The sequence below is a fragment of the Erpetoichthys calabaricus genome, chromosome 12 (genome assembly GCF_900747795.2).
Source record: "Erpetoichthys calabaricus chromosome 12, fErpCal1.3, whole genome shotgun sequence".
Classification (NCBI taxonomy): domain Eukaryota; kingdom Metazoa; phylum Chordata; class Cladistia; order Polypteriformes; family Polypteridae; genus Erpetoichthys; species Erpetoichthys calabaricus.
Window position 1 is genome coordinate 33,700,495 of NC_041405.2, and position 20,610 is coordinate 33,721,104.

A 20,610-nucleotide genomic window follows, 5' to 3' on the forward strand; every position below is an offset into this window, starting at 1 on the left:
AATTATTCAATAAGTCAGTGTGTCTATTTGATTTTTTTAAAGTGTAAAAAAAAGTCTTTTTCTCTCTGACATATTATTACTAAATAGGAACTTGTACACCTAGCCCTATCTCATAACCCAAGTCTTCTAGGTGGAAATTTTAAATCCCTCCCTTATTTTCCCTTTGTACTCATAAGTTTTAGTTATGCTGAATCTGCTTTCGGCAGTAACAAATGTTGACTTCCTGCAAAGGCTTTATGAGCTTCAGTAGCAGTGACAGTGAACTGTTTGTTGTACAGTTAAAGTCTGGAGGAACTGGCGATTTCGAAAATACTAAATTTTCACAGGAAGGAAAAGAAACACTTCTTTGAATAGCCCTGTAACAGTTTGTGCTTTGCTTTGCCTCTGTTCCGTTGACAAAGTTCTTCTCAAAAATGTGGTAAATTTCCAACTAGCTTAAATTATGTTTCTTCTTCTTGGGAGTATCACATTTTATAGAAGTTATTTTATTTTGAAATGTATTGTATCAAAAATGCTAAACACCTTTATTCTTATAAAATCAATCAAGATCTAGCTGAATTAAATAAACATTATTGTTATATACTACTAATATATAAGAATGTTTGCTAGCAAAACCTTTCTAAAAAGAAAAAGACAACCATAACCATTCCAACATAAATAGCAAAAACAATTAATCAGCAGGCAAGAAGCATTAGGAAAATACACCCATATCAAACATGAAACATTCAGTAGGTGGCTAAAGAGAAAAATAAAGTGTCACTATGCAAATCTGCATTTCAAATACATACCAAATGTGGAAGAAGCTGGTCTGAATGTATTGGTTTGTGTGCTGATGCTAGGGCATCATCTACTGAAAGGTTAAGAAGAGCTGGTGATTGGAATGGCTGAAACCCTCATAATACAGAACTCTGCCTATCTGTTGAACCCAATATGTTCTTAATGTGGCCTCTTATTTGAAATAGATTTTTAAAAATGTCAACTTGAGGAAAGCATAAAGCAATTTCTTTTCATATGTGATGACACCAAACATGTGTTAGCCTACATAAATTACAGGTTTTCAGTAAATGCATTACAGAGGTAGTTGGCTATAAGGAATATTGTTTACTTTTTAGTAAATTATTGATCTTTTATGTTATATAAGTCTTTAATCCTTTCAATCTTAGTGGAACATGAAATATTGCTTATCCCAATTTTCCTAAAGTGTTTGATGTACCTCATGATAGGCCAGTGATGAAACGACACAAGGCAAAAAATCAGGGCAGAGAGTTCAGATGGGAGCAGAATTAGTTTATAACAAAAAAGCATAAGGTGCAGGGAACTGTTCCTACTTAAAAATTAATAAATGGGGCTCCTCAGTAATCAGTTCTGGGAGTTGTGTTATTTTTTCAATTATGAAAATAATTTAAGTAAAAATGTCACTATTAATCTTGGTAAGTTTGTGAATTACAGTAACACAATAAACTGTGTGAGATGATGGATATCCTGTAGCAAGCAAAATATTACAGATGGACCTTCAGACTGGGCAAAGTGTGTGGCAAATTTGCTGCAAATCAATGTAACATTATACACGTGGGATGTAAAACTGATAGGCATAATTATACAATATGTTTTCTGAAACGTATACTGTAAGCATATCTTATGACTACTTTGAGAGGCCTAGTGTACTCATCACTTGGCACATCCAGACAGCATACAGATACGATTAAGACAAGTGTAAGGTTGTATTTTAAAGTATGTTATGTTAAGCACAAGTCAGGTCAAGGGTGTGTACCTTTGGATTTATTCCAGAATTGTGGGAAACAAACTACAATAAAAGACTGAGCAATTTGAATGTTCTCCTGTTATGCCACGGCTCCTCATGTTCTGCCCTGGAGGGCAGCAGTGGCTTCAGATTGATTTTTCAACCTAATTTATTAATTAGAAGCAGTCATTATTGCTCAAGTAAAAATTTTGTCATTCATTTTAATGAACATGCTTGTTAAGATTTTCCAACTTTACCAGCTAACAATGAGATGTAAATGACAAGGGAATCAGTAGGCTTCGATCTAATTCTGTCCCATGCCCACTTGTGTGAATTTGTCATTGTTGTAATAATATATTTGGAAAGACATAGAAGGGGAAAGAGTGAAGGACTGAGATTACTCACCTGCTATGGGCCACAGATCAATTTGATCACTGGAAAGAATATATCTACAGTAAAAAGTATGATTTGGCATGGCACAATGAAAAACTAGCAAGTTATAAAATTAAATAACAAGTTACTGAGTGTTTTCAGCAAAGACTTAAGAAAATCAGTGTGATGTTCAAAGACCGAACTTGAGATCTCAAAGGAGTATTCCACCCAAAAAATGTTTTATCTGTTACTTACCCAGTATTGTTTGTACATGGGGCAGAGAAAAACCGTTAATCTCATGGTCTTGCAGCGAAAGAATGTAACAAAGTTACTGATACAATAGGCATCAATTAGGACCAATGCTGAACAACAGCAAATGATATCAAAACATTCATGAAAAAAAATCTCACATTACTTGTGTTGCATATCCACCTGTCTGAAAACTAGATGTATGATCCAAAATGTGTATCTAGGCTAAATATTGCTAAATAAACAACTTCTGAAAATTTGTTTCATACACAACTGTAGTTGGTTAAAGTGGAATTGAGTTTTTGCATAGTGACCCATCTCTCTCCTCATTTGTTAGCCGTTAGGCCACCAATTCAGTGGGTTTGTGAAACTGTAGAGGTGAATTGATCTCATATTTGTTGAGGTATCATTGACAAGCACAGACATGAAGTATATTTTCTACCTGATAGTTTTCACTAACTTTTTAACTTTTAATTACTGTATATACTCATGAATAAGTCGGGTCTTGAAACCCAAAAAATCAATCATAAAATCAGACCCCGACTTATATGCCCGTTCAAAAATGCGACACTTACATTTTTTTTATTAACATCTTCTTGCCTCCTCCAATCTCGCATCAGTTTCTCAGGCGCATCAAAGTTTGTTGCAGCAGTGCAGTTACCAATTTCTTTCGCTACTTCAATGACGTTTAATTTAAAACCAGCTTCATATTTTCTTCTGATCGAACACTCCATCGTAGATAAGGAATGCTCTTATGATAAAGGTGTATGAGGGTGTGAGATACAAAAAACACAAATCAGTGCAAACGTTGCTTTGGAATAGTTTGGGTATTACCATGTGGACATGTAGGCACAATACATAGAAAGAAAAGGTGGTGTGCTCCGTGGTTACTCTCTCAGGTTGGCGTTAGCATATCATAATCTCTTGGACCAATAGCGTGAGTTTTCCACATTTGACTTACATGACCGACATTATAAAATAACAGAAATTATATGTTAAAATCAACTCCCGACTTATTCGCAAGAGAACTTCTCTGCGAGTGTGTATGGTACATGTCTCTCAGACCACGCTCTACAATATTGATATTACATGAACTGAATGGCAACCAATTAATGAACTATTAATAGGCAGGATTTCTGACCAATGAGAGGTGGGAAATTCAAAAGATGTGATTTTCCAGAAATAGTTTAACAGTATTTTATCAGACATGTATGTTTTTTGGAAATTATGACTGGATAACTGGCATGTTGATTATGAGACACAAGTAATCTGACTTTTAATTCATACACATTATAAAATTGTTTGTTGTTGCTCAGTTCTGGTCCCCATTCATACTTATTATATCAGATTATTTTGTCTCAGTTTAAACACAGGATTAACAATTTTTCTCTCTTAAAACTGCAAAAAAAAACATAGGTTAACTAATAGGTTAAAAAATGGAGACTATTTTAAACAATACCCAATTTCATTCCACAAAGGTACAAACTAGTTAATAGTAGTACTTGTGATCTCATACCTTTTATATTTTTAATCGGATAGGGGAGAATGAATTGATAAGCTCTGATGTGCTGAAGCGGCTTTTCTTGCCAAAAATGATTCTTATATTTTGGAGTTTGTTACACAGAATTGGTGTTAGATTTACTTTCTGCAACTATTCATAAGGTTAGATCAACAATATCAAGGACTGACCTTGTAAATGGTAACAATAAAACGCTTTTGAAACTACTGTAACTGGTCAAAATTCTCTATTCTTCTGGTTTAAAGTAGTCTGTAGGTGCTGTTTTCTGTTTTGCTATGAAATATCTCCACAATGATCTAAAATTGATTATGCTTTGGTGTACTGTTTTGTTCAGGTAAGAAGAATTCAAAGGTAGTTGAATTGGATAATAATATATAAAAAAACACTCAACTTATTTTTGTAACATTTTGTACAATTCTCAGGCTTTTTTATCATGCTGCTTCCTTCAAATAATCCATTTTAATATATATATATCAGAGGAGAAACTAGTTTGATACTTGAAATTAGTTAGTAGTGTAACAGCTCGCCTCTCCTATGGTGACTGGATGAAGAAGAAACATGGCATCCCAGCATAAAACCTAAGTGTACATAAAAATGACATGCAAACGCCATATGAACAGTGACTAAACCAGGGCGTGAACCCAGGACTCTTGAGTTGTTAAGGCAGGTACAAAAAAGTGCATCAACATGTGTTAAATTATATGAAGACAATTTAAAAGTAGTGTTTAGTATAGCTATTTATAGCTTATCGTGTCCAGATCAATAGTTACAGAAGAAAAAGTTACATACCTGTTTTAACTCTCCAGGGAAGGAGAATGTGGTGGTTGGGCAATGTTGCACCGATGCTTGGTGTCCCCTCGTGAGTCACTGCACTGATTTGAAGGCCAACAAGACAAAGAGCTTCTCTTGAACAGGCAATATGCAGAGTTGTGTGTCAGATGCTGGTGTATTATCTCCAGATGTGCTTTCCAACTGAAGCGCGGACCCAAAGCTGCTCCATGAAGGAAAATCAGAGTGCTGAGCTTAGGAGGTTGTCAGCAGAGGACATACATGCATAGAGAAAGAAAGGATGGAGTGAAGTAGGTGAAAGTTCACTGTGTAACTTACCTGCATAGGTGAATGTGCAGCCTGTGCAATGTGGTTGCAAACACATAGACGTGTGCAGGGAAAAGTGGAGGTTTTACATGGAGACACTGCACCTGATCAGAGGAGAACATAAGGTGACTCAACCCGAAAGACGAGAGAAATGAATTGCTGCGCAAGACCACAAGTGATATAAAACCATAGTCCAGACCGCCAGGGGACATCTTTTGATTGGTCTTGGGACTTGCAGATGCTGCTTTACTGTCGAGTTAGTGGAGCAGTGAGAAGAGTGCTTAAGATTGTAAATATTAGAAAGAATAGTTTACTTGTGATTGGTATATATTTTTGGGTGGAAATAATCTGTGTTTGTGGATGCTCATTTTTTTCACTAATTTCTTTATGCATAATTTTTCACTTTTTGTTTTTTTAATTATTTTTCTGCCTATCCTTTGTGAACTGTCAATGGAAGAAGAAGGAGGAAGAAATGTCTTTTTGTTTTTCTTTTTGTTGGATTTTTGTCTCATCATTCTTTGCTTTGGAATCACTTTAATTACTGTATATAGCACCTGCACTTATTTTTCTCGTTTTTGTTATTGTTCTTGCATTGAACGGGGTAAATGTTTGAAAGACATTACTGTAAGTAGCTATTGGCATCTCACGAATAAACCAGAATTTTTTTTTAAACAGTCATCATTGTCTGTGTCTCCATTCTCCCATCCCATGGTTATACAGTTATGGCTCCAGGTGCCCGGAGTCTGAAACTGTGCAATGATGCCATCACACAGGGCACCATACAGCACTGCTGAAATAAGCGATAACAGATTACTTTGCAAAGGCACATTCCACATCAGCAAATTCCATAATATTCTTATTAAACCAGCATATTTCTCCAGTAATGTGACTAAAGGCAGCAGCCAAAAAGGAATAAAGAGAATATATAAATAAATGGAACAACACTTCAATTATGAGATAAACTTTGTGGCCAAAAGCGAGTACTTTCAAGCAAACACTAAACTTGGAATAATGCTACTGAGACCAAGGTATCAAAAATGTATTAACTAAACAGTAAACACACAAAAAGGTAGGTATCAATAAATGTGTTCATGGAAGCAATAAAAATAAAGAAAGCCTATGCCTCTCTGGGCTCATCTAATAGAAATTATTTTTCCTAACTCCCCATGGGGTGGCTATTCCACTTAGTCATGTAGTTAAGTACAAGCACACACTACACTCCTTCTTACCTACTGCACGTTTCTCTTAAGCCACACTGGCCTCCCCTACACAGTGCCAAGTGAGTCCTTACCTCGATTCTACATCTGAATCTCCTGGCTTGTGTTGAGGAGGTCCTTTAAAGTCAAAGACATGAAGTGCTTCATAGCTAACCAAAGCAGTTCTTTTGGGCTAGGCTATGTAAAACTCATGGGATGCTCCCAGAATCTCCCTCTTCTCTGCAAAGCTATTGGCCCATTGATCATTAAAGGGCCAGATTACCCCCACAGGAAAGCTGAATAACACAGACAGCTATATCTTGTTGCCACTATATATTTGGTTTGTGGATGAAAATTACATAATAATACATTCTCCATTCTTCCTCCATTAACTTGGCATGTTAATATTTGCTTACAAGATGCCACCAGAATGAGGATATTGTGCATGCTGACCAACCTTTGACAACTGTTACAAGGTGAAATTCACACTACAGATGAACGTAGCTGTTGGTCTTCAAAGTTTACTTTGCATGGTCCAGTTTGTTAAGTTGAGCTTTCGTGTTAAGGCAGGTATTCATAATTAGATTTCCAGTTGTTTAAAAAAGGCAGGAGTTGGAAATGTAGAAATGGGATAGTGTGGAGTCTTCACAGGACAAAAGGCGCTGAGAGATATTTCTGATTGACCTTAGAGTGCAGTACTGTCACAAATATAGTGCATGTACACAAAAAAAGACATAAATGATGTTGTTAGTCTTAGCAGAGGTTCGCAATTTGTCCAAGAAAATTTCTAGAATGCAAGGCATTATTATTTTTTTAAGTAAAAATAATTAAAGGTGCAACGATGCATTTAGCAAAGGTAAAGGAAGTCACATTTCAGAAAGTTAATTATTTCACCAACCTTTCCCTTTCCTTCTAAAAAATACAAATGGTCTTCCATTTATATTTTCAATCTACTCTCTCTCTCTCTATATATATATATACAGTGGTGTGAAAAACTATTTGCCCCCTTCCTGATTTCTTATTCTTTTGCATGTTTGTCACACAAAATGTTTCTGATCATCAAACACATTTAACCATTAGTCAAATATAACACAAGTAAACACAAAATGCAGTTTTTAAATGATGGTTTTTATTATTTAGGGAGAAAAAAAATCCAAACCTACATGGCCCTGTGTGAAAAAGTAATTGCCCCCTTGTTAAAAAATAACCTAACTGTGGTGTATCACACCTGAGTTCAATTTCCGTGGCCACCCCCAGGCCTGATTACTGCCACACCTGTTTCAATCAAGAAATCACTTAAATAGGAGCTGCCTGACACAGAGAAGTAGACCAAAAGCACCTCAAAAGCTAGACATCATGCCAAGATCCAAAGAAATTCAGGAACAAATGAGAACAGAAGTAATTGAGATCTATCAGTCTGGTAAAGGTTATAAAGCCATTTCTAAAGCTTTGGGACTCCAGCGAACCACAGTGAGAGCCATTATCCACAAATGGCAAAAACATGGAACAGTGGTGAACCTTCCCAGGAGTGGCCGGCCGACCAAAATTACCCCAAGAGCGCAGAGACGACTCATCCGAGAGGTCACAAAAGACCCCAGGACAACGTCTAAAGAACTGCAGGCCTCACTTGCCTCAATTAAGGTCAGTGTTCACGACTCCACCATAAGAAAGAGACTGGGCAAAAACGGCCTGCATGGCAGATTTCCAAGACGCAAACCACTGTTAAGCAAAAAGAACATTAGGGCTCGTCTCAATTTTGCTAAGAAACATCTCAATGATTGCCAAGACTTTTGGGAAAATACCTTGTGGACTGATGAGACAAAAGTTGAACTTTTTGGAAGGCAAATGTCCCGTTACATCTGGCGTAAAAGGAACACAGCATTTCAGAAAAAGAACATCATACCAACAGTAAAATATGGTGGTGGTAGTGTGATGGTCTGGGGTTGTTTTGCTGCTTCAGGACCTGGAAGGCTTGCTGTGATAGATGGAACCATGAATTCTACTGTCTACCAAAAAATCCTAAAGGAGAATGTCCGGCCATCTGTTCGTCAACTCAAGCTGAAGCGATCTTGGGTGCTGCAACAGGACAATGACCCAAAACACACCAGCAAATCCACCTCTGAATGGCTGAAGAAAAACAAAATGAAGACTTTGGAGTGGCCTAGTCAAAGTCCTGACCTGAATCCAATTGAGATGCTATGGCATGACCTTAAAAAGGCGGTTCATGCTAGAAAACCCTCAAATAAAGCTGAATTACAACAATTTTGCAAAGATGAGTGGGCCAAAATTCCTCCAGAGCGCTGTAATAGACTCATTGCAAGTTATCGCAAATGCTTGATTGCAGTTATTGCTGCTAAGGGTGGCCCAACCAGTTATTAGGTTCAGGGGGCAATTACTTTTTCACACAGGGCCATGTAGGTTTGGATTTTTTTTTCTCCCTAAATAATAAAAACCACCATTTACAAACTGCATTTTGTGTTTGCTTGTGTTATATTTGACTAATGGTTAAATGTGTTTGATGATCAGAAACATTTTGTGTGACAAACATGCAAAAGAATAAAAAATCAGGAAGGGGGCAAATAGTTTTTCACACCACTGTATATATAAAATCCTAAGCCTAAAAGTGCAACGATTTTGTACAATGATTTTATGTGATATTTTTTGTCACACTTTAAATCGGGCTTATTTTAAAACCTGCATATATATGTTTGGTATCATTTTTTTCAGAATGTATCGAACTTTAATGTAATGTTGTTAGATTTTCAGATTCTTATTCCATTTTTAAATTATAAAAAATATCAGGAACTCATGTCCCGCGAGACGAGACTTAACCAAGATTTAAACACCCGGGGCCAGAAATAAAAGACAAAGAGTAGGACAGCTGCTGTACAGGCTTTTAAACATTTGAAGTGCTGTGCGAGAAGCAGATCATACGGCACGGCAGCAACAGCAGCAAGCCAGCAGCAGATCAAGCAAACAGGAGGTAAAAAAAACTGCATTTGTTTCCCATTGTATCACCATTTAAGAGGGGGTTTCGGAGGAGCGACCGCATCTCCTTGGGGTGTGTTCAGCCCCCCTCTTCACAACACGAGCGGCAGACTGGTCACAACTGGGGGTTGGGCGCCAAAGGTGCCAGGGGGCCTTGCCCCTTTAGTAAACTATAAATCATTGTTTAATACATACTGTAGGTGACTTCCTACCATTTAGTCAATGAACACACATATTTCAGTTCAAATTTAATAGGAGATAATATCTATTTTGGAATCATCAGACATTAAGGAAGAATCAACCCTGAACATATTCAAGTGCAAGGTTTTGATAAACCTGTATCCCATGCATGTAACCTTTTAGAGACACTATCTCAATAAATGTCAGCTGACTCTGAAATTAAATTGTAACGTATGCTATGACAGTTAAAGGATCTGACAAAAACTAAGGCAGTAAAGCTTATATAAATGATCTATAAATCTAACTAGTCTGATTCTGCTTCTAGATAGATAGATAGATAGATAGATAGATAGATAGATAGATAGATAGATAGATAGATAGATAGATAGATAGATAGATAGATAGATAGATAGATAGATAGATAGATAGATAGATAGATAGATACTTTATTAATCCCAATGCTTCTCCATAGCTCTCTGGTACAGTTCTTTGGCTCCTTTTCCTATGATGCAAGCTGAGTCCTTGTGGACAGACTTGTGGACATATGTTTTGGGTTATCATTGGTCCCTGCTTGTTTTTCTGTTGAGGAGCTGACTAAAGGGGAATAAGGAAGACATGGAATGACAAACAGTGATCATACATGACAGGAAGGCATCACAGTCAAGTTTCTAGAACTTTAGTATATAACATGCATAGGAAGCAAAACAGGGATGACATAGATAGAACAAAAGCAGCTAAGACATGGCCTTTAAGCATCTCACAAACTCAGCTGCTCTCTTTTATTAGAAACATGCCAGAGCTGTCTTTTAGTAATTGTTTTTTATTCTCTGGAAAATTAATATCACTCCACTCTATTTTTATATCTCTCATAAATTCAATATAGAAGCACTAAAATATTGATTCAGTTGTTTTAGTGCCTTCTTGCATACAGTATAGTAATCATAGTTCTATAGCATAGGTGACTGATAAGCGCTGTTGCACTCATTTGCTTGAGTGCATGTTACAGAAAGTGGCCACTGAATGTATTTATGTGCATACTAACGGAGTGTAATCGTGGATGCTAGGTGGCGCTGTTGCTCACCTTTAGCCCAACTGACAAACACCCTGGTGACAGGTTAAAAGTGCTAAGAATATTATTTACTTTCTTCACTTTAGTGCCCCAAAGCACCTCCACCACAACAAACAGGCAATAACTATAATAATACAATAATTAAACAATTCTCTCCTCACAGCAGCTCCGTCACACTCCTTCCCAACTCCGGCTCTCCTGCTGTGTTCCCATCAGTCCTTTATATAGTCCTTGACCCGGAAATGCTTCTGTCCCACCGTCCATGTGATTCACCAGCACTACCGGGTCAGATGGAGACTTGTATTTTCTTCAGCCTGGAAGTACTTCTGTCCTTCCATTCCCATGACTTGGGAGTACTTCCGGGCTATATTGGAAATGGAAATCCCCGTGTCTCCCTGCAGTGTCCCCTGGCGGCACCCACGGTACCCAACAGGGCTGTGAAGCCGAACTCCATCTAAGCCCTACGGGAATCTGGGGCACCACTAAGCTGCAGGGAAGTCGCCATCTAGCGACCTGGGGGTTTCGGCCGGGTTGAGCTGCCGGCCGTCCATCACAGGAGTTATTCAGAGTCCTCAGGTGAGTGCATGGTAAGGTATAAAGTACACTATTTACATATTGTATAGTACCAAACACTTTACCCATAAACTTAATGCATTTTGTATGTAGGTGGAGTGGTGGCTCTGTGGCTAAAGTGTAAAGACTGAAAATTTGAAGGTTACCAGTTCGAATCCTGGATGTGACAGAAGGAATACTACTCTTTTGGGCCCTTGAGCAAAAGCCCTTAACCTGCAATTTCTCCAGGTGTGCTGTACAAATAGCTGACCCTCCACTCTGACCCCAAAACTCTCTGGAGAGTAACTTGGGGTATGTGGAAATTGACAAATTCCTAATGCAGGAAATTGTGTATGGTGATTAAAAAAGAAATATATATTGTTTGCTTTGCGCCCTCCCCTACCATAACCTACCATCTATGGGGGAGGAGCGAAAGCTTCAGATTCGTCAAAAATTTCGATCTCCAGTTTCTGACAGATCTCGATGTTTTAGGGTCCCATGATGCAGAAAACATTGATATCTCGATGATGGATGTGTGTCTGTCTTTTTCTGTGTGTCACAGTTTCTTGAGGATTGTCTAGAGCTAAAACAGCTGGATGGAAAAACACCAAACTTGAAGCTTAAGCCTTGTTATGAGATGACGATATGCTGATTAGTTTTTGAGCCAAATCATGCAAAAAAGAAACAGGCACTCTAGAGGAACCCTCAAATACTGTAATTCTGTAATTATTTATGAATTCTTCTCATCAATTGCTACTGTAATGACCTATTTCATGATCAGAAAGTTCAGCATTAAAGCAGTAAATAATTATTGAAACGTTATAGAATACTTCGGGTAACTTGGTTCCTAGGGCGCAAAGCCTACTGACGCTCACATCAAATTTTTTAGTATTAGTAAATTGTTACTTTATTTTCATCTCATGCAAAACACACCAAACTGCAATAAATAATACTGGAGACAATATGGTCCTGCCCTAAACCATGACAAAAATAACGAGAAGGAAATGATTAGTCAAACAAAAAAGTTAAGCACAATGGGTGGGAATTAAAAGTGGATTTCTTGGCTGAAAGGGAAGCATGTTAACCATCACACCCTGTGAGGCATAATTTTTCTGTTATTTAATACCATTCACTATTTTATAACAACCTTAGTTTCCTAGCTTTGCCCGGGCATCATTTTCAATTTACATTTAATAGACTAAATGCAATCTATAAGCTCTTTATGAGATTTGAGTCAGCTGTGAGGTTATGACCACTTGCTATGACCCTGTGCCACACAAGTGCCCCCCAACTGACAAAGTCAAAAGTTAAATGTCAAAAAGTTGACTAATGAAGCTTCAAATATGCCAGGCACTGATAGGGTAATGGTAGGAGATTATGACTTCAGCCCCAAATTGTTCTTCAGTCAGATGTGATCTGTAGACAACCATGAATGCCAGCTACAGGCGGATTGCGCATTAATTACAGTGCAGGATGTGTGCAAGCATGTCAGCTCACAATGGCAAGTACTCAACAATGCTTTGAGAGGACTCATCAGTGCCATATCTGTATGTAGAAACCGGTGGATACAAGAGAGAAGGCATTCACAAAGGCTGTCTTACATAAATATGTGCACTCCAGAAAACACTTAGCAAGTGGGCAGGACTGGCAGGCTTTCTTTCATTTTTCAATTTCACCATTCCCAAAAAAATTGAATCTCTGCCACCTGAGTGAAAAACAAGCTACCATTTAACATCAGGATAAACAAATATATATATAATGTTAGCATTCTATTTAACATGTCAGCAGAACAGCTAGTCTACAATGACAATTACCATGCAGCCCCTAAATATTTAAATTAAATTTAGGTCCCTGAAATAAAATGAGTAGCCTAATATAATCACAAAAGTCAATGAAATCAAAGTATGATTTTCTTTAAACATTTATCCGTAATTCCTGCTTGCCATATCCTACATGCTGTATGTAAAGAATGCAAAACCATCATCCAGTGAATGGGAAATGCCAGTTTTTTCAGCGAGAGACCAGCTAAGGAGAAGTTTTTAGCATGACAGAAGTAAATGTAAAGATTGTAATCAGTCAAGTCACGGGTGTTGGTTAACAACAGAGTATAACATTTGCAGAAATTTAATGCAAGTTTTAATCTGAGAGATTCTTGCACTTTGAATTAAATCAGTCTGTAATAAGGAATTCAAAGCCTAGAGTGGCAGTTCTGTTGTTGTTTTGATTATTTAGTGTTATTTTTCCATGTTTGTGTCTTCTATACTATGCCTGTTTAAGAATTATGATGACAATGTGATCTGTAGTGATAGTAGGGAGCAGGTTGAGGAGACCGTGGAGAGGTGGAGATATGCTCTAGAGAGGAGAGGAATGAAGGTCAGTAGGAACAAGACAGAATACATGTATGTGAATGAAAGGGAGGTCAGTGGAATGGTGAGGGTGCAAGGAGTAGAGTAGGCAAAGGTGGATGAGTTTAAATACTTGGGATCAAAAGTACAGAGTAATGGGGATTGTGGAAGAGAGGTGAAAAAGAGAGTGCAGGTAGGATGAAATGGGTGGAGAAGAGTGTCAGGAGTGATTTGTGACAGACGGATATAGCAGAAGTGAAAGGGAAGGTCTACAGGATGGTAGTGAGAGCACCTATGTTATATGCGTTGGAGACGGTGGCACTGACCAGAAAGCAGGAGACAGAGCTGGAGGTGGCAGAGTTAAAGATGCTAAGATGTGCATTGGGTGTGACGAGGATGGACAGGATTAGAAATGAGTACATTAGAGGGTCAGCTCAAGTTGGACGGTTGTGAGACATTGTCAGAGAGGCAAGATTGCTTTGGTTTGGACATGTGCAGAGGAGAGATGCTGGGTATATTGGGAGAAGGATGCTAAGGATAGAGCTGCCTGGGAAGAGGAAAAGAGGAAGGCCTAAGAGGTTTATGGATGTGGTGAGAGAGGACATGCAGGTGATGGGTGTAAGAGAACAAGATGCAGAGGACAGAAAGATATGGAAGAAGATGATCCACTGTGGCAACCCCTAACGGGAGCAGCCAAAAGAAGAAGAAAAAAATTATTATTATTATTATTTGTTTTTGTTGTTATTGTTGGATATATCATTTCTGCCCCCCAAATATTTATGATAAATCCTTTGGTAGGCCTTAGAATGAGCCCATATGCCATAAACAGAGAACTTCCCCTTAACTCAATTTTCATTCTAATTATACTCTGCAGGTGACAGCAAATTCAGTATATAAATATATTTTTTCTATTTTAATATGTTAACATTCCTATGAGTTTAACACATAATGTACTTATCACACAACAGGATATCAAAAGTTCAAAACATGCTGGCAGTGATCTTCAGTCTGCAGTCCACCGGCAGTTTAGCACTTTAGCAGTATAAAATCTTTCTTCATTTGGGGTTGAGCAAATTTCTCTTACTCACCAAAGCTGAACAGGAGAAACACGATGAGGGTTTTCACAATATATACACAATACATAACTTCTTACCATTGAAAAAAACTAATGTCTCCCAAGCTGTCTGTGGGGGTGGCAAATCCACTTACCCAATTCAAAATCCTCTTATCCAACAAAAAAACATCTTCCATCTCATAAATTCTCTGCCTGTCATGTTTGCTTTTTCCTATTTGCACTTGCAGCTTCTGGCAAGTCACATTGCCCTGCCCTCCAGTTACAGGGCAGTAGGCTAGTGTGGGTTCTTGCACTGCCTCCCTAAGAGCTCTGGGAAATAGAGGCTGCATTTAAGATGCGACAGATTTTTTTAAAAAATTGCAAAGATTATGTTCTGGCCCACTTTAAGGGCTTTGTTCTACACTAGCGCCATGTAGTTTTCTATAATGTCCACTACTTCTTTTATCCTTATTCTATGGAATTGCACTGTATCTTGCTTTTTTTTTTGTCAGTTTGGCCTAAAATTGAAAGCACGATTGCGAAATTATCCAGATGTGAAATGCTCTATTCTGTGTTTTCATTATGAGGCATTGCCCTGGTATGTGCAGAAATGATTACTGGTGTGTCTTTGAAGATTATTTTATATGGCTGCAGTGTAGGCTCTTACTACATGTTAGCACCCACATTGGTAAAGCAAACCAATTCCAAAATTAATCTTAAACAATGACAAATGAGTTTTCTGGCACTCATTCACAATTACAAAATTGAAAGTGCTGGCTTGTGCCAACTGCAGAGAGAAGAGCACTTCTTGCTGGTTTGGCTCAGAGTCCTTTTATTGTGACTTTCTGGCTCAGAGAGCCATGCTTTACACATTTCCCTTTCGTAAGCTCGTTTTCATTTGACCTCCTCTTTGAAGCCTGCTTCGCTGATCTTGCTTAAATCTTGAGTCTCCCTTTTGTCTCTGTAGACTCGCTTGACTTTTAAATAAGCAGAGCAGTTACCTCCTTGCTGCTGGCTCCCTCGGATCAGCCGTCAACAGGAGATTCATTCCACAGCAGAGACACTAGCAATTGGGCATCTCCTGGGAAAAACCTCTTGGTGAATGTTGAAAGCATGAAGCCAAAAGAAGGAATTAATGAAACAGATGATTTGGTGTATAGACATTGCAGTCAAGCACACTATATTGGTATTTGCATTTTTTTTCAGCAATCCTTCAGCATGCAAAAAAAGTTAATTTCTTAAATGTGAATTTTAAGATTTTAACCACATAAGATTTCAAAGACTGTTCAGTACATCTTGCTAAAGGCTAAGTCATTTAATTCACTTACTTCTTACATGACCACATATTTGCTGATACTGCATAACTGAAATCATTTGAGAATAATTTTTTCCCAATACACTCGGTGTGAAGAAATGCACCCTAATATCCATCTTGAATGTCTTTTAGGGTAGGCCTTGCTACTTATCTAAAGTAGTTTTGTCAAAGTATTTGAAGAATTTGAAATCCTGGAATTGTTCTTACAAATGTGGCATTCTGTATTCGAGTCAGAACAGATTGAATTCCCATTGTCTGTCAGAGTAGGATATGCCCTTCACTCTGATGATGCGTGATTTCTCACAGGCACCACCGTGTATTTTATGGTAAAAGCTCTATGGACTTTATGCTGTGACACATGTAGGGGGCATGCCAGACACCCAACCCTACACAGACAGACGCTAGAGGCACAGTTAAAAAAACACACGTTATTTATTTTTCTTTGTCCTTTGTGGGAAACGCCTTCCCCATTCCCCACAAGTCTAACACACAGTCCCAAAGCATAACACACTTCTTCTTTTCTTTCTTTTTCTTCTTCGCTTTCCCCCATCAAGCATTGTCCTCCTCCTCCCGACTCTGGCTCCTAGAGTAGTGGCTGCTGGCTCCTTTTATACAACACCCGGAAGTGTTCCAGGTGCTTGATGACTTATTTCCGGCAGCGCTTCTGGGTGTATGGGAACAGCTGCTCTGTAGGGCTCAGCAGCAACTACAGCACCCTCTGGTGGTGCCCACAGATCCCAACAGGGCTGCAGCAAACTCCAACTCCCATGAAGCCCTGCGGGAGTCCTGGGCACCGCTGCAACCCAGGGGGGTTGCCATCTAGCACTCTAGATGAAGTAACGCTCTGAATAGGCTGGCTCCCTCAGTCCTTCCGGCGTGAAAGGCGTCCCAGCCGGGCAAGGGCCCCGTCCATCCGCCACAATGAATAAATATTTTGACCTATTACCTCACATATAACTATAGTAAAAAAATACATTTTTATAAAGTAATTCATACTTTTATTTTGATTTTGGTTACTGTTTTATTTTCGTCAAAAGTTCATCCAGTTCTTCCATATATCAAATCCATTTGAACGTAAAGACTAAACCTTGCCTCATCTCCAGAAGGAAGACATGAAATAGTTTGTTTTCTCTGCTTTGTTTGTCCAAGCATTGATAATATGGCATACAGAGACAGAGGGAGAGAAGGAGATGGAGGTCACCCCAATCCACAATCATCATTAATGTAAACTAATTGACATTGAGCTAATGGGTCATATTCTTTTTAATACTGGAATGCTCTGACTTTGCAGGACACACACACACTTCTTTCTATCCATTCAATCATATCAGACCCTTGGATACTCTGTAGGCCAGTCCTTGCCATGCTTCCCTGTTTTCCACAGCTTCTTTCAATTGCTTGATGTTCATTTCTGTGTCATTCTTCATGGTATCCAGCAAATGTACCCTTGGTCTCCCTTGCTTCCTTTTACCACTGACCATTCTGAGTAGCATCTCCTTTTCTAGTGGATTCACCATCATCATATGTACAAAATACAGTAGGTCAGTTTCTGTCTAGTGATCTTGCCTTCCAGCGACAACTCTGGGTTTATATGATCAAGAACATCTTTGTTGGTGATTCTAGCTGTCCATGGGATTCGTAGAAGTCTGGGGTTTGTAGAAGTCTTCATAGACTGCAGGAAAATGGATGGATGTACTTACGGGGCAATTAAACTTGTCTTTATTGTACAGCATATGGAAACTGCTATACAACTTTAGACAGGACCTGGACCACCAATTAAACTTGTGATGACTTGCTTGCAAAATTGTGCATGTCATTGACACACCTATTTGCTTAGGTCACTATTAACTTAGCACACATGTTTTTTTACCAATTTCACCCCAGTTTTTAAATGAGTCCACAGATTGATTTCTGGACCATCACTGGTCTTCCTATTTTATTTATTTTTTTGTTTTTTTTGTTAGTCATCCCTTGGTTGAGTTGGCCATGTACTATAGATCATTGACACGTTGAAAAGTGAAATTACCTTAAGTTTTCTAGCAGTGAAAAAAGTTGGAGCTATTCATGTTCACCTCTATCCTGACTGCATGAGCCCAAAAACTGAATTTTTCCACTACCAAGGTTGTAGGTAATGTTCTTTTGGCAATGAGCTGTGCAGCCTTTTTCTACATTCATCTTTGGGAATGAAGTCCAAAATGTTCTGCTTTCATGTGCAAGGCATTTCCACAATTTAGCTTGATATGGTACTTTAATTGCAAAATGTATACTGGCTAAGATATTCATTTTTTGAGAAATATCTTTCATCTTTCCACCTCACCATACACTGCAGATCAGACATATATATGCAGAATACATTAAATAGCCGTGATATGCAGGGAGTGGCCAGTTACTGCCATTAATTCTTACAGGTTCTGTAATGCGGTCATCGGCCTCTTAGCAGACAACCTGTTGAGCTTTTCTCTTATTATCCATTTTGCCTTGTCTTGTATATTCACCTTATACATTTAAACTTATTTGCATAGCAGACACTTTTATCCAAAGTGCCTTCAAAAGAAGTCAATATAATCTAGTAAACATTTAGCCTGGGTGACTGGGGGAGTGTTACAGGACAAGGGATCAAAACTGATCACCACAAACAAAGGCTACAATTTACAGGTGATAAAACTTAACATCTATTGTCAGTTAGTTAGGAACTCAGTTACCAAGAGATTCTTCAAATACTTTGTAAATACAATAAGGGAGTCAGAATTTTGAATATAGGTGGGCAGCTCATTACACCAGCTAGGAGTTTGTATCTAGTAGGGGGTGCTAGCTCCTTTGTTGGAATAAGTTATTTTGTAATTGTGGCATGTTACATAACCCGAAACTATATAGATATAATATAAAAAGGCGATATCCCTCCCTTAGTGATACTGCGGTAAGAAATCACATATGAGAAATAACTTAGCTTTCTTTAATGACGGTTTATGCTGCATAACAGATGAGGAAGCCATGACAAGACCTTGTGTAGAGTCTACTATTTTCGTCACTGCATTGGAAGGATTTTCCGGATCAGATGACAGTATCTCCCATTCGTCCGTTGGCTTCCTCATCTGTTATGCAGCGTAAACTGTCATTAAAAAAAGCTATTTCTCCTATGTGATTTCTTACCACCATATCACTAAGGGAGGGGTATCGCTTTTTATATTATAACTATATAGTTTTAGCTGCGGTGGGTTGGCACCCTGCCCAGGATTGTTTCCTGCCTTGTGCCCTGTGTTGGCTGGGATTGGCTCCAGCAGACCCTCGTGACCCTGTGTTCGGATTCAGCGGGTTGGAAAATGGATGGATGGATGGATAGTTTTAGGTTATGTAACATGCCACAATTACAACAGAACTTATTCCAACAAGAGAGCTAGCACCCCCTACTGGATACAAGAGCTACACATGAAAAGAATCTGGATTGAGGTGCCTTTCATCAGCAGACCTGAGTGGTCAAGAAGGAGGCATAGGATCTCAGAAGTGTCTCCAGATATATAGCATAGGTGCTCACAAACTGTCTGCTCTGTAGGCCAGCATCATGGATTTGAAGATAAAACATTACAGGAGGCCAGTGTGGTGATCTGAAAAGAGAAGAGACATGTGCCAAGCTGAACTGGTTAAACACCAGACGTACTGCTGCCTAGGAATCATCTGCATCAGCTTATAGGCCTCTTCTGCTATGTACCTTTCTACAATAATATACATAGATTGTTTGGTAGCTCCTTTTGAATCGTGGTTACCTCTGCAGTGTGCAAAAACTACAGGGACCGGGGCTTTACAGCTGATCGGCTTCTTTTCATTTAATGTAAGATGAAGGTAAATGACTTTAGTAAATAATCTGGCTGATTAAATCTGAACAAATTTATAAAGGGAGTGCATGCTTTTACAAGTAAGATGTGACAATAAATTTGAACTGGATTTGAACTTGAAAGTTTTGTTTTTTCCTAAAATGTGTTTTTCATTTGTAGTTACACGGTCTTATTGAGGTGATTAAAGTCTGACACAATTTGGAGTTCAGCTTTTACATCACCAAAAAATGAAATTTCAGTAAGATGTTTTCTATTCAATGTATAGACTATTGTTGTGTTCTGTGAACAATTCCAGGCTTAGTTGTGGTGTTACTGGGCCGAAGAACCTCGGCTTACTCTGCTCTACTTCAGCCAATAAAAATGCGTAGTCAAGTGACTTATGTTTATGTATTTCAGGACCTATCTCCTGCCTGCCTAAGGGGTCTTCTGTATTTTACAGCTAAAATAATTGCAGGTTAGCAGGTGCCTTGGTTTGAGCAAGAAAGTGCTGTGTGTGGTTTGGTCAGCTGTACTGTATAAATATGTATTATGCAAACCGGCAGTTTTTGCTTTCTGTCACTGTGAAGCTATTCTTAATTTGAGAGAGAGTAAGAGAGACAAGGAAACAACACCTCTAGCAGTAAAAAGCTCCTCTGTCCTTAATCTTAGAGTCAGTGTGTTATTAATATTTGTTCCTGTTTGCAGCTACTGGTCAGAGGAAAGACAAGTGCTCCCAGAAGTGTATGTAGCAGAGAGCTATTTAGGTAAATTGGCAGACGAGAGAAGGTTTATGCAAATGAAAATCCAGTATTTTTTTCTCTCCAGGGTCCTCTACTCTAGAAAGTACCTTTCAATAACCGAGTGCTTAACCACCAGTGAGGCACATCAGTCCTGTACATCAAAAAACAAAGAAGTGGAGCCTGGGGTGCGAGGAGGAATTTGGCAACTTTGACGTAAAAAGAAGGGGAGAGAATGAGAAATAACAGGAAGAGAACAGAGTTGTCTGGGGCAAATTGAATGGTCACTTTTACTTCTGGGGTATTTCTTTTTTTTTTTGCTTATTTTTCTTTCTAATCATGAAGAGTTTGTATTCAATCAGCTTAGTATCAAACCTCAAAGCAGTCTA

The 20,610-nt window shown here is 38.5% G+C and overlaps 1 protein-coding gene across 1 annotated transcript in view; it reads left to right on the forward strand.

The window, feature by feature from the left end:
- LOC114662063 (glutamate receptor ionotropic, NMDA 2B-like) overlaps positions 1-20,610 on the forward strand; it is a 666,325-nt gene that overhangs the window by 532,796 nt on the left and 112,919 nt on the right. The window lies entirely within an intron of this gene.